A 12778-nucleotide genomic window follows, 5' to 3' on the forward strand; every position below is an offset into this window, starting at 1 on the left:
AGACCAAGGAGGAGGAGTTGGAGCCAGCTTGGCAGGGGTACTGATACCGATATTACTGTATGCAGATGATATTGTTTTCATATGAGATTCACCGGAGGGATTGCAGTGCCATCTAGATGCTTTGCACATCTTCTGTAGAGATAAAGACCTTGTAGTGAACCTTGGGGAGACCAAAACCATGGTTTTCAATACTTCAGCAGCATGGGTGACTAGATCTATGTACTAGTTCACATTTGGGGGTGACATATTGGAGCATGTGAGGGAATATGTCTATTTGGGAGTCACCTTCTCCGGCCCACGTTTTTCGTTGAGAGGGGCATCAGAGGCATGTCTAGCACGTGGATATGCAGCACTAGGGGCACCCGAGAGTCAATGTGCTCACATATAGTTCAAGGAGCCCTGCACCAAACTCTGGTTGTTTGACACCCTAGTCACACCTACATTACTATATGGAGCAGAGGTATGGGGTCGCAGCTTGTACCACGTGTCTTAGCCCACTCACTGAGCAGATTGGAGTAGAGAGGGATTATTATGATGGTTGGGATAGCATGGAAAGGCCATTGATCATGATGATAGTACGCATGATTAGGAGTAAGCTCTCCACCCCACACCCCATTGTCAGAGCAGAGCTAGGGGCAACACCTATAGTTACGGAGGCACTCTTCAAGGCAGTGACCTTTTGGCACAGACTATGGGAACTTCCACGCCATAGATACTCTAGATTGGCACTAACCTCATCTAGACAACTAGTAGCAGGAGGCGAGAAGAACTGTTGGTTTTCACAGATGGCTATTTGGATGAGCCTACATGGTTTGGATATTGACTGTCTTCCACCTCTAGATTATAGCCTTGACTGCCCTACACTTTCTCTCAGCCGATCAGAGTTGAACCAGGTGATCAGAGCTGATATCTTGAGGATTGATACAGCAAGGATATGGATCCATCCACCACTGCCTCTAGGATTGAGGATGGAATTCTACAGGAGTCATTTCTTGTCTCTCTGATGATGGTTTCACTATTCGACCAACATATATGGACACCCATCTCTCCTATAGTGTACGGGTTGCTATCGGACAGATTTGCACCTCCTCACATAGGCTTCAGATGGAGATAGGCAAATGGACAAATACCCTAGCAGAGGGTAGGACTTGCCAGCTTTGTGGTTGAGAGCCTGAGATGGAAAAGCACTACATATGCAGATGCACAGTATACTATGACATACGAGGACGGTACCACTATCTCTTCCGTGATGGATTTGGACTCCTTCGTCGCGTCATGGAGTACGAGGACGAGAGATGCCTAGGTCTTTTCCTCCTAGAGCTCGAGAGGAGCCGAACTGCTCTATTGCGAGACAGGAGGCCAGGTCACCCAGAGGGACACACACAGAGAGCAGTGACAGATTTTTTCTATAGAGCCGACCCTACTGACACTACCAGCCTAGTAGAGACAAAGCCACCCCGCCAGACACCTTGGAGGCCACACCATGGAGTCACATTGGATAGAGCCATTTCCCTTTGTCGAGCACGACGACCCCGTCTACTAGGACCACGTCCGAGGAGGCCACACCACGTTCGGATTAGAGCCATTATCACGAGATACCGAAGACTCACCACTAGGCATATCAGTGAAGCAGCTAGGGACCGCATCATAGCTGAGATCATGTGCGGATCTTGAGATCAGCTACAGCCCATAGTCTCCACCACACTTTTGTACATGGTTCTATCAGATCTGATTCTCCTTTCCTTTTTTTTCCTTTTCTATCGATGGAACAACACTACGCATGGTTCAACCCTGGTGTAGTCCCATCATATAGTTATTTTCAGTATTGTTTCATATGCCACCCACTTATTTGTAATGTTATCTTTATCTTACTGATGAGATGACATTAGACATGGATGTACTCTGGATTTTGTCTCATAGGCCACATTGGCCTTATGTAGATGTTAATATATCTTTCTTTCTTTCTTTCTTCTATGGGGGCTGGGAACATGTATTGACTCGCTTGTTAATGGACCATCCACATTTCTCTTTCCTATGAAATTCAAAGGAGAACTCTTCAAGAAAGTTGCAATGCTTGAGTCAACGATGTGACTTGTTGAATCATGGGAATTTGTATCTGTGTAAGGTGAAGCATACCATTTGGTAAACGATAAACATGTCTTGGCCATGTCATAAGTGCTTGGCTACTAACCCATCTTGATTTTCTGCCTAATTATTGTATAGTTGATTAACAATGTCTGTTGCCATGATGATGTGGAAGAAGGATTGTGTAGGGTGTGGCTTTGGTTGGTGTGGCAGAGGGGGATTGATGTAACTGCATGGCAAAGGGACTGGGCAATGGGCATATGCGTGTATGTCTCTTGCTGAAACAACCGACCTTCCTTGGCGGAGAGGTCGGTGATTTCCCTCATTCACAAGTAATATACAGCAAGCAGCAATTTAAGAAATGAACCAAATAGCATTTTACCAATCACAATAGATAGCCAATAGTGATTGGCCCCGAAATTGGTGCCCCTTGTGGTAGAATTTTGTTGTAAAACTATGACATTGGTTGAATCCCCAAGAAGTTGGTGGGCCACACCATGAGTGAAGGAATACATCCGAGTTCCCAAATCCTTGGCATATCAAGTATAGTCTCTTAAAAAATCTGGAACCGTTCAGCAGCAATAATCCTCATTTGCCCCTTGATTCCAAGCACTTGGGGGAGCCAAATTGAGACTTCAATCTTAGCATGCAAGCCACCTTTGCTGTAGATGATTCAATCTCTTTAGATCTGCTGCAAGTTCACTGTTTTACAGCATTGGGGCTTCATTCATGCCTGAATTCCTTGTGCCTGTGTCCCTAGACAGCAATGCAAACCCTAATTTCTACTGCGATTAGGCCTCTAACAGAAATTTCAGAGCTGAGAATCTTCAAATAGACAGGAGAAAGAGAGGATCTGTTCATGAGAAATAATATTTCAAGTTTGGTTGATGAAAAGCATGGATAGCAGTTGATGCTAGCAGCAGCAAGCCCTGCTGATTTGATTGCCTACAGCCCAGCCAAGCCCAGATTGCTGCCACCTACAGCTGTGATACTCCAGAATCAGGTTGCCAGGAGCAGATTGATGCTCAGCAGCTGTGGAAACCCCTGTAGCAGCAGTCACCTTGCTCTCTCCACTGCGTTAACAGGCATGTTTATTAGCATGGTTATCTACAATATTCTCATGCTTTTACCATGTAAGACTGAAAAACGTCTTTAGAGGTTGGAGAGAGGCATTTTAGTGCATTCAGCCTATAAGAGAGAGAGAGAAGATGCTTGTGGTCTAATCTGCAGCCATTGGAGGACCTTTTGAGGTAGCCACGGGCAGGATAAGACTAATCAACAGCAGGAGACAACATCTATAGGTTGTTGAGATAGAGCAGTTGCAGTAAATGATAGATTTTCTTCAATTCTTCGCGAGGAAAGTCTGAATTTTCTCTCTCCTTAGCATTCTCTCGCATCTCCCAGCCTTTCTATAGTCTTGCTCTGAAGATTACAGCATTGAGATCATCAGAGGTTGAGAAATTTCAGATTTCTCTGCTGTAAACCTTTACTTGCAACAAAATTTAGGGTTTAGCAGCAGCTTGGGGAAATGTGCCAGAACTTGGAAGCTCCAAGACTTGGATTCAATAGGGATGAAGCTGTTTTCAGTCAAATTCAAGTATAGGGACCAACAAATCAATGAATTTGGGGCATTTTCCATCTCCATCAAAGCAATGATGGCCAATTGATTGTCTGAATCAAGGGGCAAATCAAATTGAAGACTTGTTGGTCATTTTGGATAGCAAAAGGAGTTGGAATGCCAAAAGGGGTTTGGAAAAATGTCATTGTACATCTAGTTATTCTTCAATTAAGTTAAAGAAATACCGAAAGGAGTGCCAGTTTTGGGTCAAACAAGGTGTCCATTGTCTAAGATTGTAAGTTAATTTACATTTCTTAGTTTTGTAATAAATATTGCTGTTGTAACTAAGTTGTAGTCAGGGAATTACTACCCATCTATGGAAGGAAGGATGGTTTCACCTATAACTTATGATTACTAGAAAGGCTGTCGCCCTCTCGTGCACCAGAAGCACCTTGGACTATTGTCACTTGCTCTTGGAGGTCTCCAAATTGCTATCACCTACTATAGGACTGATCCTTGGTGGTTGCAAATCATATCAATAACCTCTCCTTGCTCTCTAACAACCTTCTTTTTTCTCACAATGATTGGAATAGACTCCACCAGCCCCTTAAAACGTTTTTTCCACTTGCATGGGCAAGTTTTGTCAAGTGGAAGCCTATAATCCCATTTTCTAGCATTATCCATCTTATTAAATTAAATTTTAAAATATTAATTTAATAATTATTCTAGTGCTCGAAAATTAATTTCTCTAGCCAATTATTAAATGGGCTAGGCCGATTTGTCTTCCAAGTATTCTTGAGTAGTTACTAGTTCTTAGACCGGTATTAATTAATTAATTAATGCCTAGTCGGTAATGTCACCACTGACATTAGTGGCCAATAAATTGATCTAGGTCAAAATCCGATAGTGGGTACCATCTAGTAACTATCAGGCATAACTTATTACAACTTTTACCTTTGACACCCACTGCATCCTCGAGGTTCTTGGCTTGTTAGCTTGAAATAACTACCATGTGCATCACATGTGTTAAACAACTTTGCACATTTGATTAATAATTTAATAAAATGTTATCAACAAAATTAACAAATCTCAAAATTTCACGTCCCTGTGAGAGTCGTCTATACTCTATCTCTTGTGGCCCCATACTAGATTGTTTGTGTTTGCCTCCTATAGATATCACTAGGTATTCTCTCTTATCCATAGTTTGTGTTTGTTTCATATTCTCTCCTCTACTACCATCTACATTAGATCTAGCCTCTGGGGCTTTGTTTGCTAGTGTTCCACTCTCGGAGGCTGCCTTTGCTACGTTTTGGGATCAGTCAAGAGTACGATACACTCTTGCTCAGCATCTTTGCCTTGGTCCTTGAGACACGAGAGTTCAGGGTAGAGTTTTCATTCTTGCACAATTTTTTTGCTACATTAGCCTTGTATATTTAGTATTCAATCATTCATTTAGATTCTTTGTGTTCATCGTCTTTGAATTACCCTAACCATAATTGTGTTCTTTTGAATCTATGCTTTGTTGTATGCTTTTGTTTATGCTTCTACATTAGGGTATTTCTTTACTTGGTATCAAAGCAAGGTTCTCTTCCATGAAACCTTGGCCTTTGATCTAAAAGCCCTTAACAAGAAGCAAGAACAACAGGAGAGCAAGATGACTTCGAATACATCTTCACCACATCATTATGATGCTCCTGAGTGTAGCACATTGGGACACGTGATGGAGTGGACTTCACAACTTACTCCTCCATTCGACATGGTCGGAGAGTCTTTGGACTACCATGGAGTCCACAAACCATACGAGATTTCACGACCCAAATACGACCTCATTCTCATGTATCGAGCTCAACAACTGATTGAAGGTGAATTTGAGTTTTCCCCTTTAGATTTGATGTACCGGTCTAAGGATTTTGTAGGAAGGATGGAAGTTCCGCAAAGGTTTGATCAGCCTTATGTGAAAACTGGCATGGAATATAAGCCATTTTTTGCTTCACCTTCATTTAATCCCATGTCAAGTACGCAAGCTATTTCTCAATCTTTTGATTTCACTTCCTTTTTTCCGCAAGGTATCGGAGATGCTCATGATTAAGGAACTCTTTATACCAAGTATTGGTTGGTTAGTTTTGAATAGGATAGGTATTTCCAATTGCATTGAAGGAAAGGTAAAAAAAAATTGCAAGAATCTATGGTGAGTGCTCCTTCATCTTTTTCTTCAACTTTTACATCTCATGGTTAGTATGATTTTTGTCATGATTCAACCAGAGTAATAGTCTGAGCCACCACAAATCTAGCACAACTTTTCAGCATGACCTTATATTGATTGTGTATAATTGAATCTCCTAAACCCCCCAAGGAATACACACACAATAATTTCCCTTGTCATGTTTCAACTTGGCCAACTTGAACCAAGGTGTGACCAAAAGCGTATTATAAGAATATCCAATTTCTAACATCCTTAAAACCACAAAACTTATCCTGAACTTCAAAATTGCCACTTTAATCAATTTGTTCTATAGAATACCCAAAGGTTGTAATCTTCTCTAATCTACCATCCTAACCATATATCCTTTCATCACCACATTTTCAGGTTTTTCACAGCTTGGGAACGCCACCTTGCCACCATCACGTGTGGATCAGTTGGTAGTATAGTTTGCCTCCATGGCATCACCTAGTGGGCCTTTTGGTCATTTTGCTTGGCCCCAACCATCTACTAGACATGGCTTACGTGTCGCGGTGCCTCCACCTCCACCAATACTTTATGAAAACATTCATGTTCGAGTACCTCCGCATCAATCGACACCCATTGGACAATATGAGCCTATTTTTGCCTACCCACCTCCCCTCCTACTTATCCCCCTCCAGCATCTTATTTCTATTCCGCTTATTTGACATATCACGGTTCTTCGTCCTCATTAGTCAAACATGCCTTTGATGATAAGTCTTGTTAAAGCGGGTCAAATTTCATTACTCGGTCAAACCTAATGAGATATCTGCTTGACTCCGAGAACCCATGGGATCTTGTGTAGGGGTTGGAATCCCAACCAGATCTCACACTTGTATCATATGAGGTTGTCCGCTCATGGAAGACTAGAAATGCTTTCGCTATTGTCGAGCTAATGCAAGGTTTATTACTTGAATTTCATTCACAACTTTAGCATTGACTCAGCATTTGAGCATTTGACACACTTGACTAATCGCTATGCAGCTTGGGATAGAACTTGTTGCATCAATTTGGATCATGAGCTCCAAAACTTTAAAGTCAGTAACCGGGATGACTTGAAAGCCAAGTTTGTTGAGTATCGGTGCCTTCCAAGCTCTCTACCACAGGGGTTGTTAAGTCCTCGGACGATTAGGTCACGTTGTTTCGAAACAAGCTGCTGAGGATATACTTCCATTTTGTGTAATAGTTGATCTCACAACCCACCATGCCCACATTCTATGAATTCAAGTGTTAGCTATTATGTTACGCTTGGCTGTTCAATCGGTTTTGTAGTTTGATCTCTGCAAAGGCGGCTCTCGTTGCTTCTTCTCAGAAGGGGCAACAAGGAAAGGATAAACAAAATCAAAATGGCAATCAAAATGAAAAACAAATCAACAAATTTAAATCAAAACCAAACTAGTGAGACCCAACAAAACTCCGAGTCATCTCTAAAACCCAAGTGGCAAAATGTACTGAAGAAAATTTCATATTGTCAACATTGTCAGAAGATTGGCCTTCATTTCCGAAGCCCCTCCACCCAGGCATGCCCAAGTTGGGAACAACTCCTTGGTCATGATTTAGGCGTGTGGTTGTGTCAATTTTTCCATTGACCAGGGCTTGGGTCGCGCTAGGTTGGATGATGTATACTATGAACTTGTTATCGGTTCAGTAGCTTTGCCGGTTGAGTCAAGCAATTTTCTTCGACCACAGCCGAGGTCATTGACTCTTAGAGTGGTTTAGTGATTGCTTGCGGTGCGGCATAGCCTAGTGGTTTGTACCACATGACACAGGTTCTTTCTGAGCTGATTCTTAGTTCCACCTCTTCTAGGCTTTAGCTACTCTACACGAGAGCCTTTCAGTATTGAATGTCTTTGGCATTTTCAGTTAGGACATCTTAGATAAGACTCTCTTTATGAGTTGTCGTGTTGATAGATAGTTGATGGCCTTCCCTACCTGAAGCCGTCGTGGGATGTCTGTAAAGCTTGTCAGTTCGAGAAATAGCATTGTACCCCATTTCCTCATCACTCTACATATAGAGCTGAGGCACCTCTTAGATTGATTCATGTTGATCTTTTTGGGCCGACATTTATTGCCGCCTTAAACAATGCACGTAGTTACCTTAGTACTATGTACCATACGGTTCGTATTGTACGATATTATACCAATTTGTGCGATATTTTTGATGCATTTTTGCCACCCATCTTGGGGACGCAAACTGGCTGTCTAGAATCATTTCAATGCATTTTTGCGGGGGTTTGGGGCAGCATTTGACAAATAGGCACGGGTGTTCGACTTGGGACTCATTTGGACTCTCTCAAGTCTCACTCTCTCCTCAAGGCTCATCTCTACCCTCTTGTCTCCAAGCATCAACCTCCCATCCCCCCCTCTTCAAGCATTGTCTCCTCTTCCCCCCATCCCCTCCCTCTTTATTGTTTTTCCAAGTTCCCCCAAGGCCCGTCCCGTCCCTCTTGAAGTATCATCTCTCCACCCCATCCCTCTTGGGTCTTCAAGCCTCTAAAGCTCTCTCTTTCCTCTTGCTCCCATCCCCTCCCTCTTCAAGCATCATTGTAATCATAGTGACGAATCTCGACTCTCTTCTCTCCATTGGGCCTCGCCTTGACACCTTGGCATCATGGTACATGAGAAGCATGAGGCCTTCAACTTGCATGCCATCCATGTGGAGGACACAAATAAGTCAAAATCCCACCATTGGACATGCAAGTATTGTAGGAAGTGTTACACAAGTGGTGTAATCCGACTTCTTCAACATCTTTCCAAGACAGGGGGGAAAGGGGGGGTAAGTTGCTGCCTACAAGGCGATCCCTCAACACATTGCGGGGAGATTCTTGCCAAGATGAGAGGGAGATTTACTAGGGAGGAAGTGGTGTATCAGTGACGGCACCCACACCTATGTCTACTCGTGAGCAAGCCTCAAATGTAGGCGTATATTCAACTGATGTGGGTGAGACCTCCATCATTGGTGGTGCCGACTCCACATGCGCTTCCAGGTCTGGCATTGGCAAAAGGAAAAGATTTTAGGCTCATGCGGCACTGGAGAGGCAATTCTCTCCCTCTCAAGCTCCCAATTATATGTTTGGATCAGTTGTATTTCTTAGAAAAGGGCAACGACAAGTGGACATTGAGATTGCATGCACGATGATCGAGTGCAATCTTGCATTTGATGTCCCAAAGCATGAGCAATGGAGAAAGATGGTGAGAACCATCGCCAATGTAGGCCCATGTGAAGGATGGAGCGGTGTTACATACAATGACATGAGGATGAAGAAGATTGATGAAGAGAAGGAGAGGATTGATAAAGCCCTTGATCCTTTTCAAGCCGTATGGACAAATACGGTTGCTCCATTCTCACTAATAGATAGAGAGATTGTAGGAAATGGGGCATCAACAGCATATTTGTTTCATGTCCACTCTGCATATATTTTTTATAGGCCATAGACATCGACAGAAGGAGAAGCAAAACGACTGCCACATTCAGCAAGCTATTATCGAATTATAGATTGTCTTTTTAAATTTTAGAGCTGTTCCTTTCATAATTGTAATATTTAATTCATGTCCCCTTGAAGATTTCCTTATCATAATTTTAAATTTGTGCCATGTATGATGTGGTTAAAGGTGGGCCTATCAAATGTGGTGCAAGTTGCTACTGACAATGCATCCAACTGTCGGTGCATGGGCCGTTTGCTTGAGGTTGAGTTTCCTTTGATAGTGTGGAATATATGTGCAGGTCATTGCTTGGACTTGCTTATGGAGGACATTGGGAAGCTCAAATGGGTGAAGAGGGTGGTGCATAAGGCTATATCAGTTGTCACCTTCTTCACGGTGAAGGTGAAGGTGCTTCCAATGTATCGCGAGCATAGCATACTTGAGTTGAAGAAGCCTTATTCAACTCGCTTTGCTTATATGTGGTTGTTGTTGGAGCGCCTTTATGAGGTGCGGTCGATCGCCTTATGCCCTGCTGTACACCAGGTGGTGGTGTCCACTCTATGGAATGAGAGGGATGAGCATAGGACAGAGGAGGCAAAAGCCATGCAACGCTTGTGCCTTGATGAGCAGTTTTGGTAGAGAGTCCGTGGGATGGTGATTGTTGTGACTCCCTTTTATAGGGTGTTATATATGAGTGATTACGATGGGTCCACCATGGGCCTTCTTCACTTCTTTAGAGTAGCATTGGTGGAGGCATGGGCTTGCATGGTGATCATGGAGTCACAACATGTACACATCATTGACATAGCAGAGATAAGATGGACATGGATGCGTAAGCGCATCCATAGATTTGTAGCACTATTACATCCAGCCTATAAGTCTCTAGTAGTCATGGATGATAGAGAGCTGTGTTCTAACCAGCTTGCATATCTCACGCATGTGGTCCCCATGGTTAGATGACCACAACACAATTCTAGAGGAGCTTGGATGCTATGCGGATCAAAGAGGGCATGTTGGCTTTTGCTTCTCCCACTTGTTGGATAAGAGAGTCACTTGTGAAGCCTCTCTTTTGGTGCAAAATTTTGGATATGCGCTAGAGTTTCTTCAGCCCTTGGCCATGAGAGTCCTTGCTTAGGATTGCTCTTTGGATGCATGTGTGAGAAATTAGAGCGTCTATTCTCTCATTCATGCGAAGATTTGCAATCGGCTTAGTACACGACAATTAGAGCGCCTAGTCTATTGCGGCTTTAACTTGCGCATGATGAAGGCCTTGATGACCATGGCTAGTCGAAAGCAAGTAAATGCTTATTGTTTTGGTTAAGTTAAGTTCAAAATTGTAATTTTGTTGTTTTCAATTTTATACAAGTTAAAAATTTACTATTTATAATCTTATGTGAAGTTACGTGCATTGTGTAGGTGAATGTTGATACATTCAAGTTGATGGGTGACACTCTTTTGAGTGTACATTACGAGGTTGATATAGAGGAGTAGATCTTTGCGTAGCTCTATAGAGAGCTCATAACAGTAGACACTCGTGACACTTGCAGTAAGCATGCTTGTGGGCGATGATTTTGACTAGTTTCAGGAGTTCAAGTTATAGTAGTTGCTATCAGGGGCAGGGGCATTGAGTGCCCTTCGAGATCGACGAGGGGTGGTTCGAGTGGTTTGCAGATAAATGTAAGGTGGGGCTCTATGATTATGATCATGATGTATGATGTATCATTGATGATTGTATCCACATTGGCAGATTTCACTTCTGACTCTTGAGTCCTCTGTGACTTGTCCGACTCTTGACTCCTATAATAATTGTATAATGTATCATGTATGATCATTGATTTGTAATGGCATTGATATAGTCTATTTTCACTTTAAACATACGTCTTATCATTTATAAAATTTTTAAAAAATTAAGTTAATTTTTTTTCATACTAATATTGTATTGTACCTTATAAAATCAAAAGGTACCATTTAGTACCGTTTTTTATCGTGTTGTACCGAATCGCACCGTACCTGACAACTATGATGGTGCACTGTATTTCTTTTTGGTTGTGGATGTTCATTCTCGTTATATGTGGGTGTACTTTCTCAAGTATAAGTCCAATGCCTTGACGTATTTTTTGGGTTGGGTGTTGCTGGTACATAACCAGACCGGTTGTCGTTTAGGATGCATGAGGAGTGACAGTGGGGGTGAGTTCACCTCTCACGTGTTTTCCGAGTTTCTACACGAGCATGGTATTTCACGCCAACTCATCTCTATCAATTCTCCTTTCCAGAATGGAGCCATAGAGCGTAGGAATTGGACCATCATGAACATGGCACACTCTATATTGTTCGCATCAAAGCTTCTCGAGCACCTTTGGGTTGAGGCTATTAACACTTTGGTACATATCCTCAATCGGTGCCCAATTGCCGCTCTTCCTTAGTGGACTCCATATGAGGCATTCTTTGGCTCTCGGTCTATAGTTTTCCACTTTAGAGTCTTTAGGAGTTGTTTTTTACACGCACACTTCTAGTGACAAAATGTACAAGCTCACTCTCCAAGTTGGTCTCTTAATTTTTGTAGGATACTCCTTCGAAGCAAAAGCTTAACGTCTGTTTGATCCTTGGACAAACAAGGTGATCATTAGGAGAGATGTCGTGTTTGATGAAAGGGACATTGCTGCAGTCTTCTATACTAGATTTTGTGTCCTTTTTTCACATTGTTGCTTTTGAGATAGTGCCTTTGAGCCGGGTCTACTTCGCGCTTCTGATCCACCCACAAATTCTTTACCTCCTAGGCCCCCTCCGTGAGATGTGTTACCTCCTATGCTTGGATAGTACAACTAGTAACAATAGTGGAAACAATGACTCGGGATGCAAAGATAATGAATTCTTTGATTGATGATGACAATGAATTGATTGCTGAAGGTAAGATGTCAAAAATTTCACAAAAGATTGTAATGGAGGACACAAACTATGTAGGATATATTCAGGTTTGTGATCTAGGTGATTGCTTTTAAGGGCATGACTTGTACGAGATAATGAAGTGGACCTTTGATCCTAGTGGACTCTATTTGTTGCTAAGCATGATATGTGGGTTTTTTGGACTAGAAAAGAGAGTTTGGATTGAATGTATGATTTATCAAGTGATATCAATGGCCATTTGACCTAAGAGGAGGATATGGATGTATGCTATTGTAGTAGATAGTTTGAGACAAATTTGATTATTTCAATATCTCTTCTAAATTAGAGAGGTTTGATGGTGATTGATACCTCTAGGATGGGCTTTTATACCTAAAGAAGAGGCCTACCAAGTTTGGCAGTCATCCAAGTTAGTGCGCAAGAGACACACATACAAGAAGATTGATGTCTAACCGAGACGGCCATAAGAAAGGTGGTACCAATAGACTATGTGGGATTCGAGCATCCTTTCATTGGATTTCACTTTGGAGGGCCCTAGAAGATCTACTCGGTTTGCATCCGAGGCTTCATTTGCGCCGATGTTTATAACT

General features: G+C 42.3%; 1 protein-coding gene and 1 pseudogene across 3 annotated transcripts in view; both read left to right on the top strand.

Annotated features, from left to right (window-relative positions):
- LOC148013550 (uncharacterized) overlaps window positions 1–12778 on the top strand; it is a 201815-nt gene that overhangs the window by 81596 nt on the left and 107441 nt on the right. The window lies entirely within an intron of this gene.
- Window positions 179–3241, top strand: LOC148013552 (uncharacterized; annotated as a pseudogene).

The sequence above is a fragment of the Lygodium microphyllum genome, chromosome 26 (genome assembly GCF_053477565.2).
Source record: "Lygodium microphyllum isolate KBCC chromosome 26, Lygodium_microphyllum_v1.1.10, whole genome shotgun sequence".
NCBI lineage: Eukaryota > Viridiplantae > Streptophyta > Polypodiopsida > Schizaeales > Lygodiaceae > Lygodium > Lygodium microphyllum.